General features: G+C 43.8%; 1 protein-coding gene across 6 annotated transcripts in view; it reads right to left on the bottom strand.

Annotated features, from left to right (window-relative positions):
• Positions 1–23,322, bottom strand: part of FNDC3A (fibronectin type III domain containing 3A) — a 195,462-nt gene that overhangs the window by 142,868 nt on the left and 29,272 nt on the right. The window contains exon 1 of one of the 6 annotated variants that reach the window (XM_065581237.1): positions 22,815–22,837. The exons of the other annotated variants lie outside the window; for them this stretch is intronic. The gene's annotated coding sequence lies outside the window, so the exon portion shown is untranslated. Of the gene's footprint in view, positions 1–22,814; positions 22,838–23,322 lie in introns of those variants that run through there. 6 annotated transcript variants of the gene reach the window in all.

The following is a 23,322-nucleotide window of genomic DNA, read 5'->3' as shown; positions in this document are numbered from 1 at the left end:
TCCTAATAATGATTTTAATTAACAACTTTGACATTCTAATCTGCCTCAGGTTCTCTTTAAAAAGTTTTCTATGTTTAGAACATTAAGTTCCTATTCTTCAAACCTTCTATTCCTTCCCTTTGCCCTCAACTTTTCCTCCATCTTTCTCCCCAAAAGCATTATCCTATATTTTAAAACTCAGGATGTATGGTACAGGGAAAAGGAAAACCGAGTAAAAATATTAGTAAAAAATTGAGGAATAAGATTTATCACATTGTGGAATAGTCTCTTCCAGGAAGTGGTAGACCCTTGAGACCTTTACAGCGAAGCTTAACACAAAAGCAGTTGAAAATTTATTATAAGGCAGCAGTTCCCAAATGGAACTACTGAACTGACTAGTCATATTTGCAACTTCGTTTCCAGCTGCTTCTACAGGTGCCCATCCCTTTCACTGTATTCATTTGTGCTGACTGATGATCTCGCAGTGGTTGAAGAGAAAACATTTACTGACTTTATTAGATCGGTCAGCTACCTTTGATACCAATGGCAAGGTAATTACTGGGATACTTGCTGTCACTAGTGAGAATGTATGGGGTCGCTTGGGAGGTTCCCTTCATTCTTTTCCAGAAGAAAGGTTTTGAGCAATTGTTCTGACAACTCAATAGCTCTCTCCTGCAGGATACCACACGGCTCAACTTTGTCCCCAGTTCAGGAACTGAACACTGGAAGGGTCATCTCTCTGAGGGCTATAATGTCACAGTCTAAATCAGCTGAGGTGCTCAAGTTGGAGTTCCCTCTATTTGAACAAGAGGAGCTACTAGCAAAGCTTTCCACATGACAGTTCCTTGACTCTGGAATACACATTCCATCTTGGCCCTCCAAAGGCCAGATTTGTTAACCTTCTGGGCATACTGCCCAGCCCATCTTTTCTTGCAAGCATTTTGTGAGGTTATAAGCTCTACAGGTGGAGGGGTTGAGACTAAAGGATGATTCTGTGAGGTCCTGTGCTATGATTGGATAGAGGGTCTTGGATTTTATTTTTGTGAAAAAATTCTGTGGCTTGGAATTTGTGTGAAGAGAAATTTAAAAGAAAAATTCATATTGGTAGATTTTAGAATTTTTAATATATTTATAATTTAAAAGTTGTGAACAGACTCCAGAAAAACAATTAATAAATAAATACATAGAAACCTGAATGTCTGTAAAAGGAGCTGAAAATGAAGGTGAGCCACCCTCTCACTTCAATCGGAGGTTACACTACATAAAAGGATAAGACTTTAAGAAGCTAAAATTAACTAAAAACTTTCCTAACATTACTTTTCGATGTAAGTATTAGGCTACGTGTTAGTCAGGGGTATTTTTAGTAAAAGTTATAGACAGGTCACGGGCAGTAAACAAAAATTCATGACCCGTGACCTGTCCATGACTTGTACTATATACCCGGACTAAAACTTGGGTGCTCTGGGGCAGGAGGTGGCCTGGGGGCACCGTGGGTGCTGGGGGTGGGATGGGCGGTGATGTGCAGCCCGGGACCCTCACTGCTGCTGGTGGGGGGAGAGGAGGGCTGGCGGGGCAGGCAGGCTCCCTACCTGGCTCCCGGAAGCAGCGGGCATGTCCCCTAGGCAGAATTGGAGTTGCGGCCAGAGGGGCTCCGCACTCTGCCCCTAGCTCAGTGATTTGAGCATTGGCCTGCTAAACCCAGGGTTGTGTGTTCAAGCCTTGAGGGGGCCATTTAGGGATCTAGGGCAAAAAAAATAATTGGGGATTGGTCCTGCTTGGAGCAGGGGATTGGACTAGATGACCTCCTGAGGTCCCTTCCAACCCTAATATTCACTGAGCACCTGCTCCACAGCTTCCATTGGCTGGGAACTGCAGCCAATGGGAGCTGTGGGGGGCGGTGCCTGCAGGCAGAGGCAGCGCGCAGTCACCTGGCCACGTCTCTGCCTAGGAGCTGAGGGAGAGGCATGTTGCTGCTTCCGAGGTAAGCGCCATCTAGAGCCCTCACCCCGTCCCGCACGCCAAGCCCAACCCCCTGCCTCAGCCTTGAGCCCTCTCCCACACCCAAACTCCTGCTGCTGCTGGGGGGAGGTGCATGGTGGCCCAAGACTGCCTCAACAGTGGTCAATGCAGCGGTCAATGCAGCTGGTCCGGGAGCCACTCAAGCGGCTCCCGGACTAGCCACACCAGATGCTGTAGAAGTCCCGGAAAGTCCCAGAATCCATGACTTCCATGACCTCCATGACAGACTCGCAGCCTTACTTGTAGTTGCTACAGTGAAATTATTCAATTGTGAATTTCAATTATCACCAATGGAAATATTTTTATTGTTTTGTCTGTGTATGGTAAAATCAATGTTAACTGACATTTGCTGATAAAAATCTCATCCTTCCATGCAAAATTATTTGTATTATTGTAGCGCCTAGGAGCCCTCATCATGGACTAGGACCCCATTGTGCTAGGTGCTGTACTAACAGAACAAAAAGACACTCCCTGCCCCCAAAGAGCTTGCAATCTAAACAGACAAGGCAGACACACGTTGGGGAAATGTTTAGAACATACTAAGGGAACAATGTGATGGTGGCAAATGTCATGTTAGTTCCATGGCTTTTTTTTAGGAGAAAGTTTAGTTAGGATGGGATTAGCTAAATGGAAAGAAAATGAAAGGGAAAAAGGTGAGGGGGACAGGACAGGTGTGAAGAGTTACCCTGGTGTGGACAGGTGTGGAATGAAGATGAGATAAAAGGATGGTGAGGTAAGGTTGGATGAAACTGCCAATTAGCACAGGGCAGAGAAAGGCCAGTCAAAACAACAGAATGTTCTCCAAACCAATGGTATGCTTGTGGCTGTTTCTGCCCATATTGGCTGCAGACTCTGACTGCCTCTTTTTAATGCACATGGTTGGGGGAGATTCTGCCTGAGTCCAAGGGCCCCCAGAATGTGTGCTTGTGTGTGGGGGTGGGTGTGTCTCCTTGCACAGTTCTGAGTCCAGTGGGTGCTGGGAGTAAGTGTGCCCCCAGCTGGGCCCAATTACCCCTCCACCGCAGTACAACAGTCCTTACTTGCACCTTTACCAGCTTGGATGCTTGCACTTCTACAAGATGGAGACTATGACATAATTCTTCATTGACAGGAGATTGGTTTAGGAGACCTACCAGATTTTTTCCACTTCTAACTTCTTTGAAAGACAAGTTAGGTGAAGAAAAATAGCTAAGCAATGTTATTTTTAAAACTGCTGGTAATTCAAGAGCTCTATTTCACATGGCTGAAAAGAAACGTTAACACCACAATTTAATCATTATTTTTATGCATACAAAAATCATCACTGTGGTGGAAACAATATTTTAAAAGGTGCAGTTTTTTTAAATTTAAACTAGATTTCTTGTATTTACACAGATCATAAAAGTGCAGGACTGGACTGGACCTTGAGAGGTCATGTAGCCCAGTCCCCTGTACTACCACCATTTCTGACAGCTGTTTGTCTAACCTGTTCTTAAAAACTTTCCTGCCTGGGAATGACATTTGCTTTTTTTGCCACAGCATCACACTGACTCATGTTCAGGTTGTGATCACTTTCACCAGACTTGCCGTCCACCTTCAGAGTTGCAACCAGTTCCTCCCTGATAGTCAGAATCAAGTCTAAAATGGCCGCCCCCCGGTTACTTTCACCCCACCTCATCTGTCTTCTCATTGAAAAAGTGGGCTTCATCAAAGGGCAAGTTCTCTATGGTGTTTTGGACCTCCCTGGGAAATCCCAAAGCCTGTAGCCACTGACTCATGGTACGTTAGAATGGCTGTTACCACTGACCTTGATGATGTGTCTGCTGCATTAACAGCTGATTGAAGTGGGGTTCTGGCCACCAGCTTATTTTCTTCAATAAATCTTGGAACTGAGTTCTGTCTTGCTGTGGCACCTTGTCTACAAAGTTTGTGAACTTGGAATAGTTCAGATAGTCATACTTAGCCAACAGCCCTTGATAGTTTGCTATTCTGAACTGAAGTCTAGTGGATGTGAAGATCTTCCTTCCCAATAAGCCTATTTAGCCTCCCTGTCAGAAGGAATAGATTTTGGATGTTGTTCTGTAGATCTCTCCATGGCAGCCTTCATGACAGAAAGCTAGGTCTGGAATGGGTAAAAAGAAATTCCTTCCCCTGTGCTAGAACAAAATAATGTTTTTCTGCCCTCTTTGAGGGGGTAGGTGCACATGTGCCTTATGTATGCCAGACTGTTCTAGCAGGTTGCAGAATAACATCATTAACTAGAAGTGCTATTTGACTGGATCCGGTAGTTTGCAGTATATTCAAGAGTTTGTGTTGAGGGCCCTGGACCTCCTCTAGGGCAGAGGTTCTCAAACTAGGGTGCATGGAATGTATTTGGGGGAGGGCGGGCATGAGAAACTTTAGGAAAAAAACTTTCTGTGCACATTTTACCCACAGCAATGAATAACTAGCAAAGTTGATTCATCCAGACATATCAGGTCCTCAGATGGTGCTTTGCATTTTGACAGATTTCTGTTAAGTGTGCATAGCATTATACAAAGTTGTTTCAGCATGGAAAAGAGATGACTAAGGGGTAATATGATAGAGGTCTATAAAATCCTGAATGGTGTGGAGAAAGTAAATAAGGAAGTGTTATTTAACACAAGAACTAAGGGTCATCAAATGAAATTAGTAGGAAGAAGGTTTAAAACAAACAAAAGGAAGTATTTCTTCACACAACACACAGACAGACAACTTGTGGAACTCTTTGCCAGAGAATGCTGTGAAGCCCAAGACTATAACAGGGTTAAAAAAAGAACTAGGTAAGTTCAGGGAGGATAGGTCTATCAATGGCTATAAGCCAGGATGGGCAGGGATGCAAACGATGCTCCGAAGTGTCCCTAACCTCTATTTGCTAGAAGCTGGGAATGGGTGACAAAGAATGGATCACTTGATGATTACCTTTCTGTTCATTCCCTCTGAAGCACCTGGCATTGGCCACTGTTGGAAGACGGCATATTGGGCTAGATGGACCATTGGTCTGACCCAGTATGGCCATTCTCATGTTGCCATCTATATGTTAATCCATTTTTTATGACACAGTATGCACATTTAATTGTAAGCGTGGAACACAATCACAGTTTTGCGTTAGCTCTTATTACAATGGATCGTTGGCTCATTCGTGAAACAGAAAAAAAAACCCCACTCAACTAAAAAACAAAGAAGCCAAAACTAAAACTAATTCAAATGAAGCTCCACTGCCACTGCTTATATTGGTATATGTACTAGTGTGGTAGGAGGAAGAGGGGCATAAACTACTACAGACAAATAAGGAGGGCACAATCAAAGAAGTTTAAGAACCTCTGCTCTAGGGAGATCTGGAGTTCTTCTGCCGCTCTGTGCAAAAATTCTTGGAACTGTTTATAGTCATCTGGAGAGGACAGAGACAGTATGGTGACTGCTTCATTGTGAGATGAAGACGACAATCTTGTTTGTACTGACGGAACCAGCTCTGGCTGTATCCTTAGAGGAGAAAAGTAGAGTGATTCCCTAGAAGAATGTATAAGCTCTGCATCTCTTGCATATGGGTCCCATGAGCCCCAGTATGGTCAGAAAGCTGGGTCAGGAGAGGGCTGTGGAGGTCCCCAAGGCAGGGACCATGAGGGTGTGTGTGTAAGTCACTCTTGATCCCAAGGTAAATGCCAACGTGCAGGTTGGTACTGGGAGATTCTGAATCACTTGTCTGAGCTAGTATTTCTTGGAGGAAGAGATGATGGTTCCTCTGGTGGTGGGATTCTCCAAAGGAAGAAAAAATTGGGCCTGGATCCATTAGTGGTACTGATGGTGCCGATGGAGGAAAAGCTAGGCTGGTAAATGGAAGAGGGTATAGACTTGTGTCACGGCCAACATCTCCTGGTGGAGCTAAGATCTTCCTAGTGAGAGAAGGTCCCGATGATGGGGGAAATTGAGGCTCAGGAACAGCAAAAAGGTCTTCTGGTGTTGTATGTGTCTCTGTCCTCCCTGGAGTATAAGAGGTCTGATCCACTTGTGCTGACAGGATCAGAGGAAGGAACGTGTTGGTGTTGGTGGTACGTGAGACAGCGACGGTACCATCAGTGATTGAGACTACTGTTGTGTATTTCTTGCTGGAACCAAAGGATCTCAATGTTTCAGCTTGGATCATACCAGTGGAATTGATGTTGTTGATACGGGGTGCAGTACTGATAGACTCCTGGTTCATGGGCTTCTGTGTCATGGCCCTGGGACTTAGGACATTCTAAGTCCTTAGGGACTGAGGAAACAGGCTTGCTTGGTTTAGGCAGAGATGCATCAGTCGCCTTCGAAGCAGTCTTAGAGGAAGACCTGCTTTTAAGCTTGTGAGAGCATTTCCTGCTCTCCTGATGAGACCCTGATTGAGGGTCTGTGGGTATGGATTCCCTCACATCGAAGTCGGACCTCGTGACAGAAGGTGTCCTCCATATTGATTCAGGCAGATGTACGGGTGAGGGGAGGAAGGGAGAGTCCCTCAGTTTGGGTCCAACCACAGCTTCGTGGCCTTCTTCATGAGGTGTTTCTAAGCCACAGTTCCCACACCCCATGGGTACAGCTAGGGAAAGACCAGATATTGCACCTACCCAAGATGTGTGCCTCCCTGAAACAGTAAAGGCAGTGATGATGGTTGTTGCTAACTGAAAGGAAAGAGGGCAGGAAACAGTTTTTGAAGCTCAGAGTTCTGGGCTTAGTCCAATACCTGTAATAGAATATGGGGGAGGAAGGGTGACCCCCCAAGGCAGGGAATCTATGTAATTAGAAAAACTCTGTTAAACTACAAGCATACTAAAATTGTTAAAACTATTAAGAGCTATACACAAAAGCACTAACAGAAAACTTTGAAATATTTACAGATTGAAGAATAACGATGAAGCAGCAGCTCTAGACAGTGGAGGTTCTGACCCAGGCCATATGGTGGGAAGAAGGAACTAGAGAGATGGCGTGTCTGCTCTGTCCTTTATACCCTCAGTTTGAGGCATGAGGAGAGCAAGGGTGCATGCAAGAATTCATCTGGGTGCATGGAGCACACGCACACACACAATGAGATACATACAGGGACCACTGTAGAAAAATCTCTCCTTGTTAATATCAAAGCTGTTTGGGTTGAAGTCACAAATATTAGATAATAGAGGAGTTTTTAATAAAAATACAATTTTAGTCCCAGATGCTGCAAACATTTATTCACATGCTTGAATTTAAGCATATGAGCAGTTCAGGTTCAAAGGCTTAATTTTCAATATTTTGATTTGTTCCTCCAGCAGTTTTGCAAAATATAAGTAAAACACCCTACCTACCAATAGTGACACCTTAAAAAGTCATCATTTAGAACGGAGTTCATTATACATTTTAATCTAAAATTAAAACAAATTTTAAAGTTTGACAACGTTTTAACCTCATTTAAATCTTAAAAATAATCAAGTGATTTAAATCAACTATCGCCTTGATTTAAACTGTTCTTCCTAAACTATCAATATAGTGTTTTTTTTTACCCTATCTTCCTTTCCTGCAACACTCATAAAATCCAAAAGCCCTAAAAATTATTTAAACTGGCCATTGGCTAAACCACATTTTTTAAATGTTACCTGAATTGTACTTATTTTGCAAGCCCAGTACTTCCTATTTGCAGGCAGGGCCAACAGTTGCTCAGCAAATTTTGTGTTGTACACAGAATAGGTACTGCCAAGTGTTCTAGGAAGTTGGAACACTTCCAAAAGCTGCCTCCCCAATCTCTCTGAATGAGTCTCCAGGAGCTTAGTGTTGTTGGGGGTAGGAGGTTACAGCATTTTAATTCAAAACAAGCTGAGCAGTTTTACAATAATTACAGACCCTGTCACTGAAAATACTTAGCCCTCATAAAGCACCTTCCAGTAGAGGATTCCAAGGCATCTTACAGGCTTTAATTTAGACTTATAACAACCTATGTAAATATCTTCCTTCTGCAGATGAAAAATTTGAGGCAGAGACAGGGTAAGACATTTGTCCAATGTCACATACACGTTAACTGCAAATCTAAGAATAGAACACAGGTCTCATGAGTCCCAGTCCGGTGCTTTAACCAGAAGAATATCCTTTCTTCATGGACTATATCTGAACTTTTCCAAAGATGCATTTAATCATTTTGGTGTTCACTTACTAAGAAACTGAATATAATGGGAGTGTAAGGCAATTGTTTCCAAATTTTTCAGACTGAGGGCTGAATATATTATTTCAAAAAGGACAAGGGGCCAAAACAGATTCTTTAGCTATCTCCATAGGGTAGGGCAGAGCCATTTAAGCTCCTCTCCTTCTTTCCCTCAGGTTCCCACAGCACAGAGGATGAGGAAACAGATAAGGGAGCAGCCAGAGATACTCTCTCTTCCTTTTCCTCTTCTCTGCAATACAGCAAGCTGCCAGCAGTGGTACTACTGAACAACGGCAGCAGGGAAGAGACAGCAGCTAGCCAGAATGCTGGTAGCAAACTGCCAAGCTTCTCCAGGGGCTGCAGTGGCAGATAGTTAAGTAACTGGTGCCCTCTCTCTCCTCCCCATATTGAAAGTGAGGATTCAGATGCTTCACTCTAAAAATCACAGAGCACAGTTCAGGGAACATGTTTCCAATTTGTAGTTAAATACAAATTTCTCTTTGAAAAGAATCACTCTTGAGCGCCACCTTATACTTCTGGAAGTCCAGTGTTGGAGCTCTTCAGATAGTCTACAATTTTAATATCGCCTTTACTGAAGTTATAACAATTAGGAAAAAATTGAGAGATAAGAAATAGAATGAAAGTGAATTTCAGATCTTCCAAAAATAAACTTGAGATACCTGGAGTAACTTATCTAGCTTTCAGTTAGGAACTATGAGCCACTGATGATTGTGATATGCCACTTTTAGAAATTCTATGAGAATGTAACATTGAGAGGCAAAAAAGAGCTTTCTTCTGTGCTGGGAATTTGCCATCAAGGATTTTAGTAAGATTCTGGGCTGGTATACTGGAATGATATGTTGGGTGGATTTGAAATTGAGCCTTGGTTGTGGACTGTTTGGGCTAGATTGCCCTTCAAGTTAGGTGGGTTAGCGCTTTAATTCAAACAGGGCTCTTTGATATGAGAACAGTGCCGTTTTTTTTAACAAGCCAGTGATTAGAGGTGGCTGAGTCAGAAGGAGCGAGTCACCCGTATCAACTGCGACTACTAAAGTATGCGAGTCTTTAAAAAGCATGCAGGCTCCCAGTGGCTAGTAAGACAAAGGCAGTTGGGAAACTAAAGAAGAAGCCAGCAGAGGAAGACAAGAGAGGTAGTTTTTTCTTCTATTTGTAGGTATTCTACAAGGAAGAACTTGCAGTTGGAGGAAAATGGCACACTGCCTACACCACTGCTAGCTCTTCCTCTGCCTGCACCTGTGGAGACACTACCAAGCCAGGAATCCTGACCCTGGAGGTTTCTACCCAGGTCCTGGTCTTGAGTTGCTAGGAATGTGACCTGCATGTCCCTGTTGAAGAAGGCCAGGAAGGTGGAACCATTCTGGTGGTGGAGTCCCTCAGGAAGCAGGCAAGAGAGCTACAGGAGGAGATGGCTCATCCCAGTAGCATCCAGGAGCATGAGGACTTCAGTGACCGGATGAACATGGAGACATCCAGGATGGAGAAAGCTAGCCAACCAGATAAGACTACAGCAGCACCAGAGGAGGAAGCTGCTCTGCAGGGAGGAGACTGGCTGTTAGCCATCTTGCGCAGCAGAGAGTGATCCAATCCCACCACCCAGGCCCCCCATCCATTAAGGTTAAGAAGTGGTATGTAGTACTGGCATCAGCAGGAAAGCAGCAGATCCCCATGGTTGTGGAAGAGGAGCCACCTGTCTCCAAGGCTGGGCGGCTCACAGCCACCACCCCTACCAACAGGAGGAGACAAACTGTGGTGACTGTCAGAGTCTCCCTTCTGAGGAAGATGGGGGCATCTACTTCCCAACCTGACCTGACATCCCAGGAGGTGTGCTTCCTACTTGGAGCATGTATATGAGACTTTACAGAAAGGTTGCCAAGGCTCATCCAGCCCTCTGACCACTATCCCATGCTGCTCATCCATGTGGGCACTAGTGATACTTCCAGGTATGACTCTGAGCAGATCAGTAGTGAAGGGTGAAGGAGCTGGGGGTGCAAGTGGCGTTCTCATCCATCCTGATGGTTGAAGGTAAGCACCCAGGCAGGGACAGACATCCTGGAGCTGAATGTATGGTAGTGCAAACAATGTTGACAGGACTTTGGTTTCCTTGACCATGAAATGCTGAGAGAGGGCAGCTGGGAAGAGATGGTGTCCACCTGATGAAGGGGAAGAGCATCTTGGGACACCAACTCGCCAACCTAGTGAGGAGGGCTTTAAACTAGGTTCAAAGGGGGCAGGTGACAAAAGCCCAAAGAGAAATATTAAAAAAGGTAACCTTGACAGAGGGCAGGAAAACGGGGAGATATGGAAAATTACAATAGGATCATAAGAGTAGCATGAAAAAACAGTGGAGGAATCTGCTCAACATCTTTGATGTCTACATACACTTGCAAGGAGTACACAGAATAAACAGGAAGAACTGGAAGTCCTAGTACACAAGCTAAAAATATAATTGGCACCACAGAGACTTGGTGGGATAGAGCTCATGACTGGAATACTGGTATAGTGGGGAATAGTTTGTTCAGGAAGGATAGACAGGGAAAAAATGGATGACGCGGTACATTGTACGTCATGATCATATAAACTTGTTCTGACGTCCAGATGGAGGTGAGAGGCAGACCAGCTGAAAGTCTCTGGCTGAAGATAAAAGGGGAAAAAAACAGAGGCAATATTGTGGCAGGTAGCTACTACAGACCATCAAATCAGAAGGAAGAGATGGATGAGGCATTTCTAGAAAAACAACAGACATATCCAAAATACATGACCTGGTAGTAATGTAGGACTTTAACTACCCAGATATCTGTTAGAGAAGTAATATGGCAAAACACAAAATGTGCAATAGTTCTTGGAATGCGTTGGGGACAATTTCTTGTTTCAGATGGTGGAAGTAACCGGGGGGCAGCCATTTTAGACCTAATTCTGACTATCAGGGAGGAACTGGTTGCGACTCTGAAGGTGGACGGCAAGTCTGGTGTAAGTGATCACAACCTGAACATGAGTCAATGTGATGCTGTGGCAAAAAAAGCAAATGTCATTCTGAGATGTATTAACAAGAGTGTGGTATGTAAGACATCTGCTCTATTCAGCACTGGTGAGGGCTCATCTGAAATAATGTGTCCAGTTTTGGGCACCACACTTTAGGAAAGATGAGAAAAAATTGGAGTGAATACAGAGAAGAGTAACAAGCATGACAAGAAGTTTAGAAAACATGACTGTGACGCATGGCTAGAAAGGGTTAAATGTTCTGCAAAATAAATAACTCCCCAAAGACATTGAGGGAGATAATGTTTGTGTTTTTGTGTATTTACATATGTATGAGTAGGATCGACAATGTAACCAACAGTCCCTGGCTATGCTGTATTCTGATATCATTTAAATGAATTGTAAACCCAGGATATCTCAGTATTCATCTCTTTGAAATGTACTGTGAATGGTGGAGGAAAAAGCAAATGGCCTTATGTTAATTCGTATAGCTAAGTACTGGTGATGGACCTCCTTCAAAGCCATCCCAATTATCTTTTGTTCCCCGAGGAAATCCCAACTTGTCAAAGAGGACATGAAATTATATAAAAGATCCTTGGGTCCTGATTCTGTCATCTCAGATCTGCTTAAGCTTCTTCAGGGGAAGTTTGAGGTCCCAGTTATGCTGGTATGCCCTGATTGTGATATTTGGACATTGGACTATAAACTATGACAGGGGTGGGCAAACTATGGCCTGGGGGCCGCATCCGGCCCGTCAGACCTTTTAATCAGGCCCTCGAGCTCCCGCCGGGGAGCGGGTTCAGCGCTTGCCCCACTCCGCACGAGCCGTGGCTCCCAGAAGCAACTGCATGTCCCTCCTGCGGCTCCTATGCATAGGGAAACCAGGGGGCTCTGCACGCTGTCCCCGCCCCAAGAGCAGGCTCTGCAGTTCCTGTGGCCAAGGGGGGACATGCCGCTGCCTCCAGGAGCTCCTTGAGATTAGCGCCGCCTGGTGCCTGCACCCTGACGTCCTCCTGCGACCCATCCCCCTGCTCCAGCCCTGATCCCGCTCCTGCCCTCCGAACCCCTCAGTCCCAGCCTGAAGCAGCCTCCTGCACCCCAAACCCCTCATCCCCAGCCCCATCCCAGAGCCCGCACCCTCAGCTGGAGCCCTCCCCCCTCCCCCACACCCTGAACTCCTCATTTCTGGCCCCACCCCGGAGCCTGCACCCCCAGCCGGAGCCCTCACCCCCTCCTGCACCCCAACCCCCAATTTTGTGAGCATTTATGGCCCGCCATACAATTCCCATACCCAGATGTGGCCCTCAGGCCAAAAAGTTTGCCCACCCCTGAACTATGAACTATTTCTGAAAGAACTGTTTGCAACTACAAAGCTCACCATCTCTGCTATAAATCTGCACCTAAATGAATTGAACTCATGTCTGTATGTCTATTGATCTTTTAACCATACTCTCGCTCTTTTGTTTTTTAATAAATTTTAGTTTAGTTAATAAGAATTGGCTGTAGAATGTATTTGGGTAAGATCTGAAGCATTCATTAACCTTGGAGGTAATGTGTCCGATCCTTTGGGATTGGCAGAACCTTTTCTTTTATAGGATGAAATAAGATTTACAGAAATTTTCATCATATTTGATGGTTGCAGGCCTGGATGGAGGCCTGAGGCTGGATCACTTTAAGGGAACTTGTTGTTTGGACTTCTGAGTAACCAGTACGGTAATAAAGAAGCTGTTTTATGCTGGCTTGATGAATTTAAGTATTGGAATATCCACTAGCTTTTTGGGGTTTGGCTGCCCCATTCTTTGCAGTTCACCCTAATTGAGTGACCATAGCTAACTCCTCACTAGAACCCCGGTCATAATGACCAAGGGGGAAAGGCTGAAAAACTTGGACATGATTAGTTTAGAGAAGAGAAGGCTGAGAAGGGACATGATAAGTCTTCAAATATGTTAAGGGCTAGATATGAACATCTTCTGCCCACATTAACTGGGCTAAGAGCAATTTGATCTTACTGGGCTCTTGGCAGTGTAGTGGTCCCCCTTCATTGACCCAACAACAGCAATGGGGCACCTCTGGGATTAAAGTGTTGTGGATCTTTTTCAGATCTGTACAATATACATTAAGGAACTGAGAAGGGGCTGAGGAGAAGGTGTAAGACCACCTGCAGAAATGATGCTGGCTCCTTCCTGGACTTTCTTTTCAGGGACAGGTTTTGATTGCCAACTATCTTGTGGCCTCAATGTTGTGGCACCAGCTACTATGTCTAGACCCTTCCCTGTGCCCTTTGAACTGGATTTAGAGGCACATTAACCATTTTTTAAAATAGTCACCACTGGTTGCACCTGGTTAACTGTTCCTGACATTAGAGGAAAGGGGCCAGGGGCTCATTGATTTAGTCAGCAGGGTGGCAGCCTTTCGCCTCTGGTCTGTTCAGCAGTTGCTATACCCTGAATTCCCACTGGCCTGAAAGTCCCTGGGCTTCTCTCTCTATGTCGTGCTCACAGGATGGGCATGACTCTCACATACTTTTGTTGGCATCTGACTGATTACGAAGTCTAGATTTGCCTCCATTCTAAAATGGCCTTTTTTGTGCCTAGTGACTTCTGCGAAGTGCACAACTGGACCAGCCATTTTCCAGTTTATGGCTCTTAAAAGAGCAGCTGCTTTTAAACCCGCTTTTTCTGCTGAAGCTCTCTCCTCCAGAAGCCTGTTTTCTGCCTTTATTCAGGCTGAGTTGACCAAGCTGTTCCCCCCGATTGTTCTTAGTTGGTCAAGCTGGAAACAGGTGACAGCTCTTGCTGTTCAGACCAAACTCTAGTCTGTTGGTTTTTGGATAAGATTGTCAGAGTCACAATAAAAATGGACCCCATGGCATTATATATTGCTAACACTTATATTTACATGGGAAAGGATCTTGGGAAGGGTTGAAGGTGCGAGTGTGGCATGAAAGATTCCTTTGCAGGTCGCAAGAGGCCGAGAGGGAGGAAAGGAGAAAGGAACGGGTTAACTCGACGATCCAGCTAGGCTCGAAGATAAGGAACGAAACTGCAGCCCAAGGCCAACGCACACAAACAAGCTCCCTGCTGCCAAACAGCCAGAAGCTTGTGAGAAAAGAGAACTGAACTAGACAGATCTGACAAGGTTGCAAAACTAGACAGATTGTGAAGGCCAGTGAGTTGAAAACAACAGCCTTGCGACCCTGAAGCCAGTGTGTTTTGGGGAAACTAAGAGACTGCGGAAGACCAGTTCAGTCTGGTACCGAGAGCACGGAGAGGGAAGGTCCCTAGATGAAAACGCCCCCAGAAGAAACCAGGGCTTAAAACCCTCCCAAGAGCTGAAGCAAGTCAGAGATCAACAGCAGATCCTAGATGGCCTGCGCACAGGACAGAATTCTCATCTACCCTTCCCCATCTTCTTCTTACGTTACACCCAGGCTTGGCCAGCCTTGTGTTGTGTGTGTGAGAGTATGAAAGTGGGCTAGGCTCGGGCCCTAAAGCTTTCTTCCTTCCTCCGAGTGATGTGGGGCGCACCCAGCACTCACCCATTATTTGATTAATAAAGCTTTAAAACTAATCACTTGGCGTGCTCCTTCATTTCCTCCCCTAAAGATCCTGCGGCCTCAGCCTGATCACCTGAAGCCCCAGCAGATTGGTAAAAAGGTCCTCTTTGAATTCCAGGTGGCGCTCCCTCAGTGGGCTGCTCAGTATTTGCAGAAAGTTTTAGCAGCGATTGTTCTTTTCAGGGGGTACAATCCTGTATTCTCTTACTAGCTGTCTCTCCTTCTGTGGATGACATCCTTGTGCAACCAGGCAGATTGTTCTCCTGGAAAGGTCTGATGCATGTTCCTTTTGCAACCATGACTAAGAAGCAGCTCTATGGTATGTGTGTCAAGGTGCAACATTATGCCACCCTCTCATCTCTCTGATACAACCTGGAGGATGCCTGTCTCCGGGTGACTATGACCCCAGTTTGGAGGATGTTCTACAATCCTCTTCTTAAGCGCTCCAGTGACTTGCAGTGGAGGGTACTGCTTAACAACCCTCTTGTGTACAATACTATAAAATCCCTCCTGGTCAGAGACACCAAAATCCTTTTACCTGTAAAGGGTTAAGAATCTCAGGTAATCTGGCTGACACCTGACCCAAAGGACCAATAAGGGGACAAGATACTTTCAAATCTTGACAAGATAAGGGGAAAGCATTTGTTTGTGCTCTTTGTTTTGGGGGTTGTTCGCTCTTGGCACTAAGAGGAACCGGACATCAATCCATGCTCTCCAAATCTTTCTGAACAAGTCGCTCATATTTCAAACTTGTAACTAACAGCCAGGCAAGGCGTGTTAGTTTTAGCTTTGTTTTCTCAACTTGTAAATGTTCCTTTAGCTAGAGGGTTTACCTCTGTTTGCTGTAACTTTAAACCTAAGGCTAGAGGCGGTTCCTCTGGGCGCTTTAAATCTGATTACCCTGTAAAGTTATTTTCCATCCTGATTTTACAGAAATGATTTTTACCTTTCTTTCTTTAATTAAAAGCCTTCTTTTTAAGAACCTGATTAATTTTTCCTTGTTTTAAGATCCAAGGGAGTTGGATCTGGACTCACCAGGAATTGGTGGGGGAAAGGAGGGGGAATGGTTAATTTCTCCTTGTTTTACGATCCAAGGGTTTGGATCGGTGTCCACCAGAAAACTGGTGAAAAAGTCTCTCAAGGCTACCCAGGGAAGGGTTATAGTACTTGTGAGGAAGATATTCGGGGGGGGGGGGGGGAGAGGGAGGTAGACAGAGTTTCCCAAATGACTCAAATAATTTGGGTAGTGGCAACAAAACCAGATCTAGGATGGTAGTTAAGCTTAGAGGTTCTCATGCAGGTCCCTAGAGTTCGGAGTGGGGAAGGAACCTTAACAAAAGGGTACTGCATAGCATCACAACAACCAATCATTTTGAATACCATATTACCCCTGGGGTGTCTGCACAGTGCTCCTTCTGTTTGGCTTCAGACACAGTGTTTCATTTTTTCCTACACTGCTCCCAACCGATCCCTCTTTTTGCAGGGGTTTCAGCAGTTTGAGATTGGCTTTCCCCAAGCCCCTAATTTGTTCTCCAAGTGAGATACAGTGCTCACATTCAGCTGCTTTCCTGCCTGCTAACTTTTTGCTGGGTCAGGCAAAACTAGCCATTTTGAAATCTCAACAGAATGGCCGAGGTAGAGCAGTGTGATGTGCTAGGGCTCTTCTGAGCACTGATTATGGCCCAGCTGTTGATTGATAACACTTCTTTATAAATTGACTTGCAACCTGGACTCTTTTTGGTTTACTTAGTGTGTTAACAGTATTTTGAATGAACTTGATGATGTTTCAGTGATCCCTGTTTAATGTTCACTTAAGATGTGTTTTGCTTCATTTTATTGTGTACATATTGTAATTTTATAACATGTTAGTGGTTTTTAATGTGATTTTATGTGAATAAAGATGTTTTTCATGTCATCTAGGACTCTGTGAGGTGGAAGGGTCCCATAGCTGATACTGCAGCCTGAGCTGGAACATCTACACCGCATTATAAAGCCCCACAGCCTGAGTCAGGTGGCAGCAGTCTTGTGGAAAAAAATAGTATGTGATCATGTAATTGAGTTTGCACAGGCAACCTTAATTCTGACATTTCCTAATTTTTGAGTGCTTGACTTTGCAATGTAACATTCTTTTAACATAGTATCAGAGGGGTAGCCGTATTAGTCTGGATCTGTAAAAGCAGCAAAGAGTCCTGTGGCACCTTATAGACTAACAGATGTATTGGAGCACGAGCTTTCATGGGTGAATACCCACTTCGTCAGATGCATGTAGTGGAAATTTCCAGAGGCAGGGATAAATATGAAAGCAAGAGTGAGTCAGGCTAGAGATAATGAGGTTAGTTCAATCAGGGAGGATGAGGCCCTCTTCTAGCAGTTGAGGTGTGAACACCAAGGGAGGAGAAACTGCTTCTGTAGTTAGCTGGCCATTCACAGTCTTTGTTTAATCCTGAGCGGATGGTATCAAATTTGCAGATGAACTGAAGCTCAGCAGTTTCTCTTTGAAGTCTGGTCCTGAAGTTTTTTTGCTGCAGAATGGCTACCTTTAAATCCGCTATTGTGTGTCCAGGGAGATTGAAGTGTTCTCCTACAGGTTTTTGTATATTGCCATTCCTAATATCTGATTTGTGTCCATTTAACCTTTTACGTAGGGACTGTCCAGTTTGGCCGATGTACATAGCAGAGGAGCATTGTTGGCCTATGATGGCATATATTACATTGGTGGACGTGCAGGTGAATGAACCGGTGATGGTGTAGCTGATCTGGTTAGGTCCTGTGATGGTGTCACTGGTGTAGATATGTGGGCAGAGTTGGCATTGAGGTTTGTAGCATGGATTGGTTCCTGAGTTAGAGTTACTATGGTGTGGTGTGTAGTTACTGGTGAGAATATGCTTCAGGTTGGCAGGTTGTCTGTGGGCGAGGACTGGCCTGCCACCCAAGGCCTGTGAAAGTGAGGGATCGTTGTCTACGATGGATTGTAGATCACTGATGATGCGTTGGAGAAGTTTTAGCTGGGGACTGTATGTGATGGCCAGTGGAGTTCTGTTGGTTTCTTTCTTGGGCTTGTCTTGCAGTAGGAGGCTTCTGGGTACACGTCTGGCTCTGTTTCCTTATTTCCTCGTGCGGGTATCGTAGTTTTGAGAATGCTTGGTGAAGATTTTGTAGGTGTTGGTCTCTGTCTGAGGGGTTGGAGCAGATGTGGTTGTACCTCAGTGCTTGGCTGTAGACAATGGATCGTGTGGTATGTCCGGGATGGAAGCTGGAGGCATGAAAGTAGGCGTAGCTGTCGATGAGTTTTTGGTATAGGGTGGTGTTAATGTGACCGTCACTTATTTGCACCGTGGTGTCTAGGAAGTGGATCTTTTAACATAGTTATTTTGGATGTAATTTCCTACATTTTTTAAAAACTGAAAAAATTAGAAAACAAAAATTCCATTATGTAAAATTGTATTGACCTCCCCACTTGTGTTACCAGAAGGGCTGGAATCTTTATTTCCACAGCAATCTTCTACCAGAGCTAACAGAGGAAATGATGACAATAGAAGACTTATCTTCTATGTGGACTTGCCACTACAGGTGAATGAAGACAGTTTGTCTGGGGGCTTCACAGCTATTCACAGCAAAGGAATGCTGAGACTCAGGAATGATAGGCTCAATTCCAGGTTCTACAGGGGAGTGTACTCTAGTGGTTACAGACCCTTTTGCTCCGTCCCCTAGCTCCTTAGTTCTTGCCAAATTTCAAGTTCCTGCTCCAAAAGAAGTAGCACTAGAGCTTCTTAATAAAAGAGTTATAATATTTATTTTTTACTATGGGGAAAACATTTTCCCTAATGTGTTTCTTGAAATGGCTGAATCATTTTAGCTAACGCTTTTAATAAATAAGCTCGAGGCAAACATCTGGCATGGAAAATTTCAGCCAAAATAGTTTAAATTTGGCAAAGTTATAAGCAACTGAAACCAGGATCTTATAATGGGAAATGGTGGACCTGTGCTGCCTATAATAGGTTTAATATACACCATGGGTAACAGAATTATTCATGCAATATCCATTCAGATGGACCTGTATTCTCTACCTCTCCTTCCAATGGCACATTTGACTGTATGGAAAAAGGAAGCCTAAAAGGTTATACATGTGGATTCATAAACACAGGTATATGTAAAATCTCTCCCTTCCCTTCCCTTCCCTGCAAGGAAGTCAAAATTGTGGATTCATGACACTGTTGTGGCCATGGACTTGATTGTGACAGTATGAGCTCACTATGACATCTGCTCACTATGACATCTGACATCCCCTAGGGAGGTGTGGAGGAATATTCATGGGGGCACAAAGGGGCCTGAGCCACACCCTGCAGGGGCGGGAAGAGGGAGCACCACCCAGCCCCACTCTGCCCCCAGCGCTGCTCCAATTGCAGCTACAGTATCAGCCCCTGTCTCCCGGCCTGGCTGTGGCTCTGCCCCTGGCCCAGCCCCCTTACCTCTGTCATCCCTCTCCTCCCCCCCGGAGCCATGGCCCTTCTCCCAGCCCCAGCTGCTGACCACAACTCCCAGTGGGAGAGGAGTGCAGACAGGGGTTGGGAGGGTGCGATGTGAAAAGTCTGTGGACCACTGGTATAGGAGGACAGAATTGGCTGGAAGAGAAAATCCTCATTTAAAGAAAAAAGTCATTTGTGGATTTGCAAATGTCTTAAAAATACAGAAAAAAAAAATCTGTCAAGTACATGCACTTAGATTTTTTTAATCTGATATATTTCAAGAGTTTCCCCAGAATATGAGTTCAATTGGAAAGCAGTAGTGTAAATATCATCTATAAAAATCTCCTCTACCAGGAGAGCATTTCCCCACTATACCCAGTACCCTAAAAGTGGAGTTCTTTCTAATATAGGATTGGCAGTACTAGGAGAGTATTCTGGAGAAAGGTCCCAGTCACCATAATTCCAGATCTTTTCCACATTATGAAGACAGTTTCTCCTCTCTCTCTGTCAACTAAAATCTACCCCAGCAAATCCCAGAAAATAAAGTTAAACACAAAGTATCATGTACAATAGAAGCAATGATGAAATAAAAGACAAGGAAACAGCTGCAGCTGTCCTTCATGAAGGCAGAACACAGAATGGGGAGAGGAGAACACCACCTGGGGAGATGCTGTCTCAATTGTGCTAAAATTATATATTGCTAGATTTGACTTTTAAAAGCACAGATTTTGTTCTCTTAAAAAAAAAAAAAAGAGAGACTAATATAACATGTATTATTGTGTCTGATTTTAAGCAGCAAGAAAAGGACAAACAAAGCAAGCTACAGCATGATGATCTATCACAGTGATTCTCAGATTGAGGCTTGGGAACCGTAAGTGCAGCACATGATATTAAAACACTGTATGATTTAATTATTAACCAATAACCAAGTTATTAATCAATCAGGATGCCTTTATTATGTTATTAACCAATTGTAGAATACTTGGTCAGTCATTTCGCTGGGGAATTATATATATAAAAATAGTAAATGAAACAATGAATTCACACTACTGTCGCTCTTTTGGGTAATGCTGATCACTAAGGTCTGAGTATCGCTCATCTATGATATGTTTTTCAGCAAGAAAAATGTCAAAATTAGAATTTAATTAGAATTTACATCACAAATGAGATGTAAACTAGTTTAAATATTCACCAGCATCTCTGCTTAACTCTGAACATTGAAACAAAGAATTTCATACTTTATAACTAAAAATTTAATAATAAAAAGGCCAGAGTAATAAAGTGGATATCCTTTGAAGTACTACAGTCATTTTTATATCTATCTTGTATTGCTCTGTTGATTAGAAAGATTATTCTTTCTACTACTGCAGGCCAATACCACTCAGGTACAGCTTTTAATATTAAAACTTATGAATCTTAAAAGAGCAATTTCTTGCAGAAATACTAAGTTGGAGACCTGATAATGCTAAAGGCTCCTTTTTAATTCAAATGTTTTCACCTCAACTCATACTTGAAAGAAAGAGCGAGAGAAAGTTTCCCAGTCAACATGGTTTTGAAAGCAAATCTCAACCATAGCAGAATCATTTAACAGGATCATTCTTCAGTTAAATACATGATTTTTCTAGAATTAATAAGTTTCTGTATTACACTGATAACACAACTGATGTTATATTAAAATTAGCTGAGACCACTTGCAAAATAAAGACTGGATCCTGCACAGAGAGAAGGCCCTATGCCCATGTGGAACACCACTGACTTCAGTGGTTTGCTTACATGGAGACAGTTGCAGGATCAGAGTCCAAGTGTAGAAAAAAAAATTGAACATTGTATTATTTACGTAGCAGCATACTGTGCATTTTTTCCACTACAAACTTAGATCCATAGGTAGAAATAAACAGAAATGAAAACAATTACAAGATTCTATCTACTGATCATTATGACAATGGAATAATTACGTTTTAATCAACAGATCTTTTATATAAGTTTTGTCAGGTATGAATTTTAACAGTTTTGGAAGCATTAATGTACAATATATTTAATTAGGCAAATAATTGTGGAATAGTAATTTATTATTGTAATATCTCACAAGCTGTTTCTTCATTGAAGGTTTGTATTAACAGTATTAATCTTATGTCTTTTAGGGTTAAATGTAGCTATTTGTGATTTTCATAGGACATCCTTAATTAGGCAAAATAAATACCATTTTCTTTAAATACTGGATGCATTAATAACATCGTTAAACTGTTTTTAAATTTACTGTAAGAGTGACTTCAGTTACAAATTGACGTACAGAATTTATCCTTGTTTGGTACTGATTTGAAAGTTATTAATACACTATGAGCCAGATCCTTAGCTGTTGACGCCAATAAATATATGTTGATTTACACCAGCTGAAAATCTGGCCCTGTATTTCTAACTGGACAGGTGCATGTTTTATATAAACAGACATAAACATGAATGTTTCCAGATGCCAAGTATTTAACCATATTAAATAGCAATAGTGTATTTAGTGTAAGATATATTAATGAAGCACAACTGATCAGTGGAAGATCTACCACTGGGGCATCTGGGACTCTGCTAAAAAATCCAAATCCAGAGTTTGAAGACAAAGAATTAACAATTTACATCCTACTCCTTCACTGAGCTCTGTACAGGTGAACCTTTACACTCATGAAGAGCGCACTGCAATATTGTTGTGCAGAGGACAAAATCCATTACTTTGGGCATTGCTTCAAGTGTGTATAAGTTCTTTTTAGCCAAGACATCGGCTTCCTCTTGAGGCAAGGGAAGAACAACATTCTCTGAACAGCACTCATCCTTCTCAGAACTTTCCAGAACGGTGTGGCAATGAAAAGCCAGAGGTTGCCAGCCCTGCTCCACTAGCCTGAGTTGAATCTGGGTAGCGCTTGGAATTGGGGGTGAGAAGGCCTGGTAACCTCACCAACCTAGATTCCCCACACACAGCATTAAGGAATTCCATCAGAACTGGGATTAGTTGGGAAAAAAGTGGGGGCACTGTGTCTCCACCAGCTAACTGCTCTGTTCCCAGTGTGTGCGCCTTTGCACACTGCAGGAGGAACAGGGCAGCCTACCCAATGTCTATTTATGGTGAGACTACATCTTTTGGGGTCTCATAACCAGAGGTGAAAGTAAGCCAGTACGGTAAGGTATGGCGATCTGGTAAGAAAGCTGATACGGAGCCAACTGTACCGGCAGGGCCGCTGATGGGGGGCGGGGGGAGGGAGGGCACAAAAGGGGCAGCTGCCCCAGGGCACGGCAATTTAAAAGGGTTTGGTGCTCCCGGCAGCAGCCGGAGCCCCAGGCCCTTTAAATCGCCCCTGCCGCCCCAGGGCTCCCGCCACTACCCTGGGGCTCCGGCAGCTATTTAAAGGGCCTGGGGCTCCCAGACACTGCTGCTGCTACCGCATCACCAGCCAAAACCCCAGGCCCTTTAAATTGCAGGCCAGGCAGCGCTGAAGGGCTGGCTGGGGGAGTCTGGCCCCAGCCCCGCCCCTTCCGGGGGCCCAGCGCCACCCACCCACCTTGCCCAGGACTCCAGCCACCATGTGTACCGGTAAGCCCATTAATTTACTTTTTCACCCCTGCTCCTATCCCTCTTGGGAAAGTGAGACTATCCCACAGAACAACCGAGGCAGGAGGGGCTCACCAAAGAATGGACTGGCTGACTCTGTGATGACAATGCATGACAAAAATCCTATCACGTCTCCCTGTGAGGTAATAGATAACAGAGAGAAACAGCAGGTGATCAGAGTGCACATACCGGCAACAATGTAATCAGTTACTGCCTAATTTCCAGAGCTCCTCCCAGAAACTACATTTTCAAAAATCTAAACCATAGTTTACTATTTTATGCAGTTTAACATGGGAAATAAACATTTTCCTTTTGGTTGTTGTGTTCAAAAAGGCTGCAGATGAACGTTTATAAACAGCATCACAAATATCTACTATCCCACTAACTCAGGCCAAGTAAAATATCATTTTTTTCATAATCATATTTGTACAAGGCAGGCAAACAGACTTTGTGGCTGAGATGGTAAATTATACAGTTATTCGGCAAAGCCTTTTTTATTCTATTTTAAAAACAATTTTATTTTAAATATAAAATGATTTAATAACAGCATTTCTATTCTTGTTAGGTTCTGTAAAACCCTGTT

Source organism: Chrysemys picta, chromosome 1 (genome assembly GCF_011386835.1).
Source record: "Chrysemys picta bellii isolate R12L10 chromosome 1, ASM1138683v2, whole genome shotgun sequence".
Lineage (NCBI taxonomy): Eukaryota > Metazoa > Chordata > Testudines > Emydidae > Chrysemys > Chrysemys picta.
This window is presented reverse-complemented; position numbering and strand designations above follow the sequence as displayed.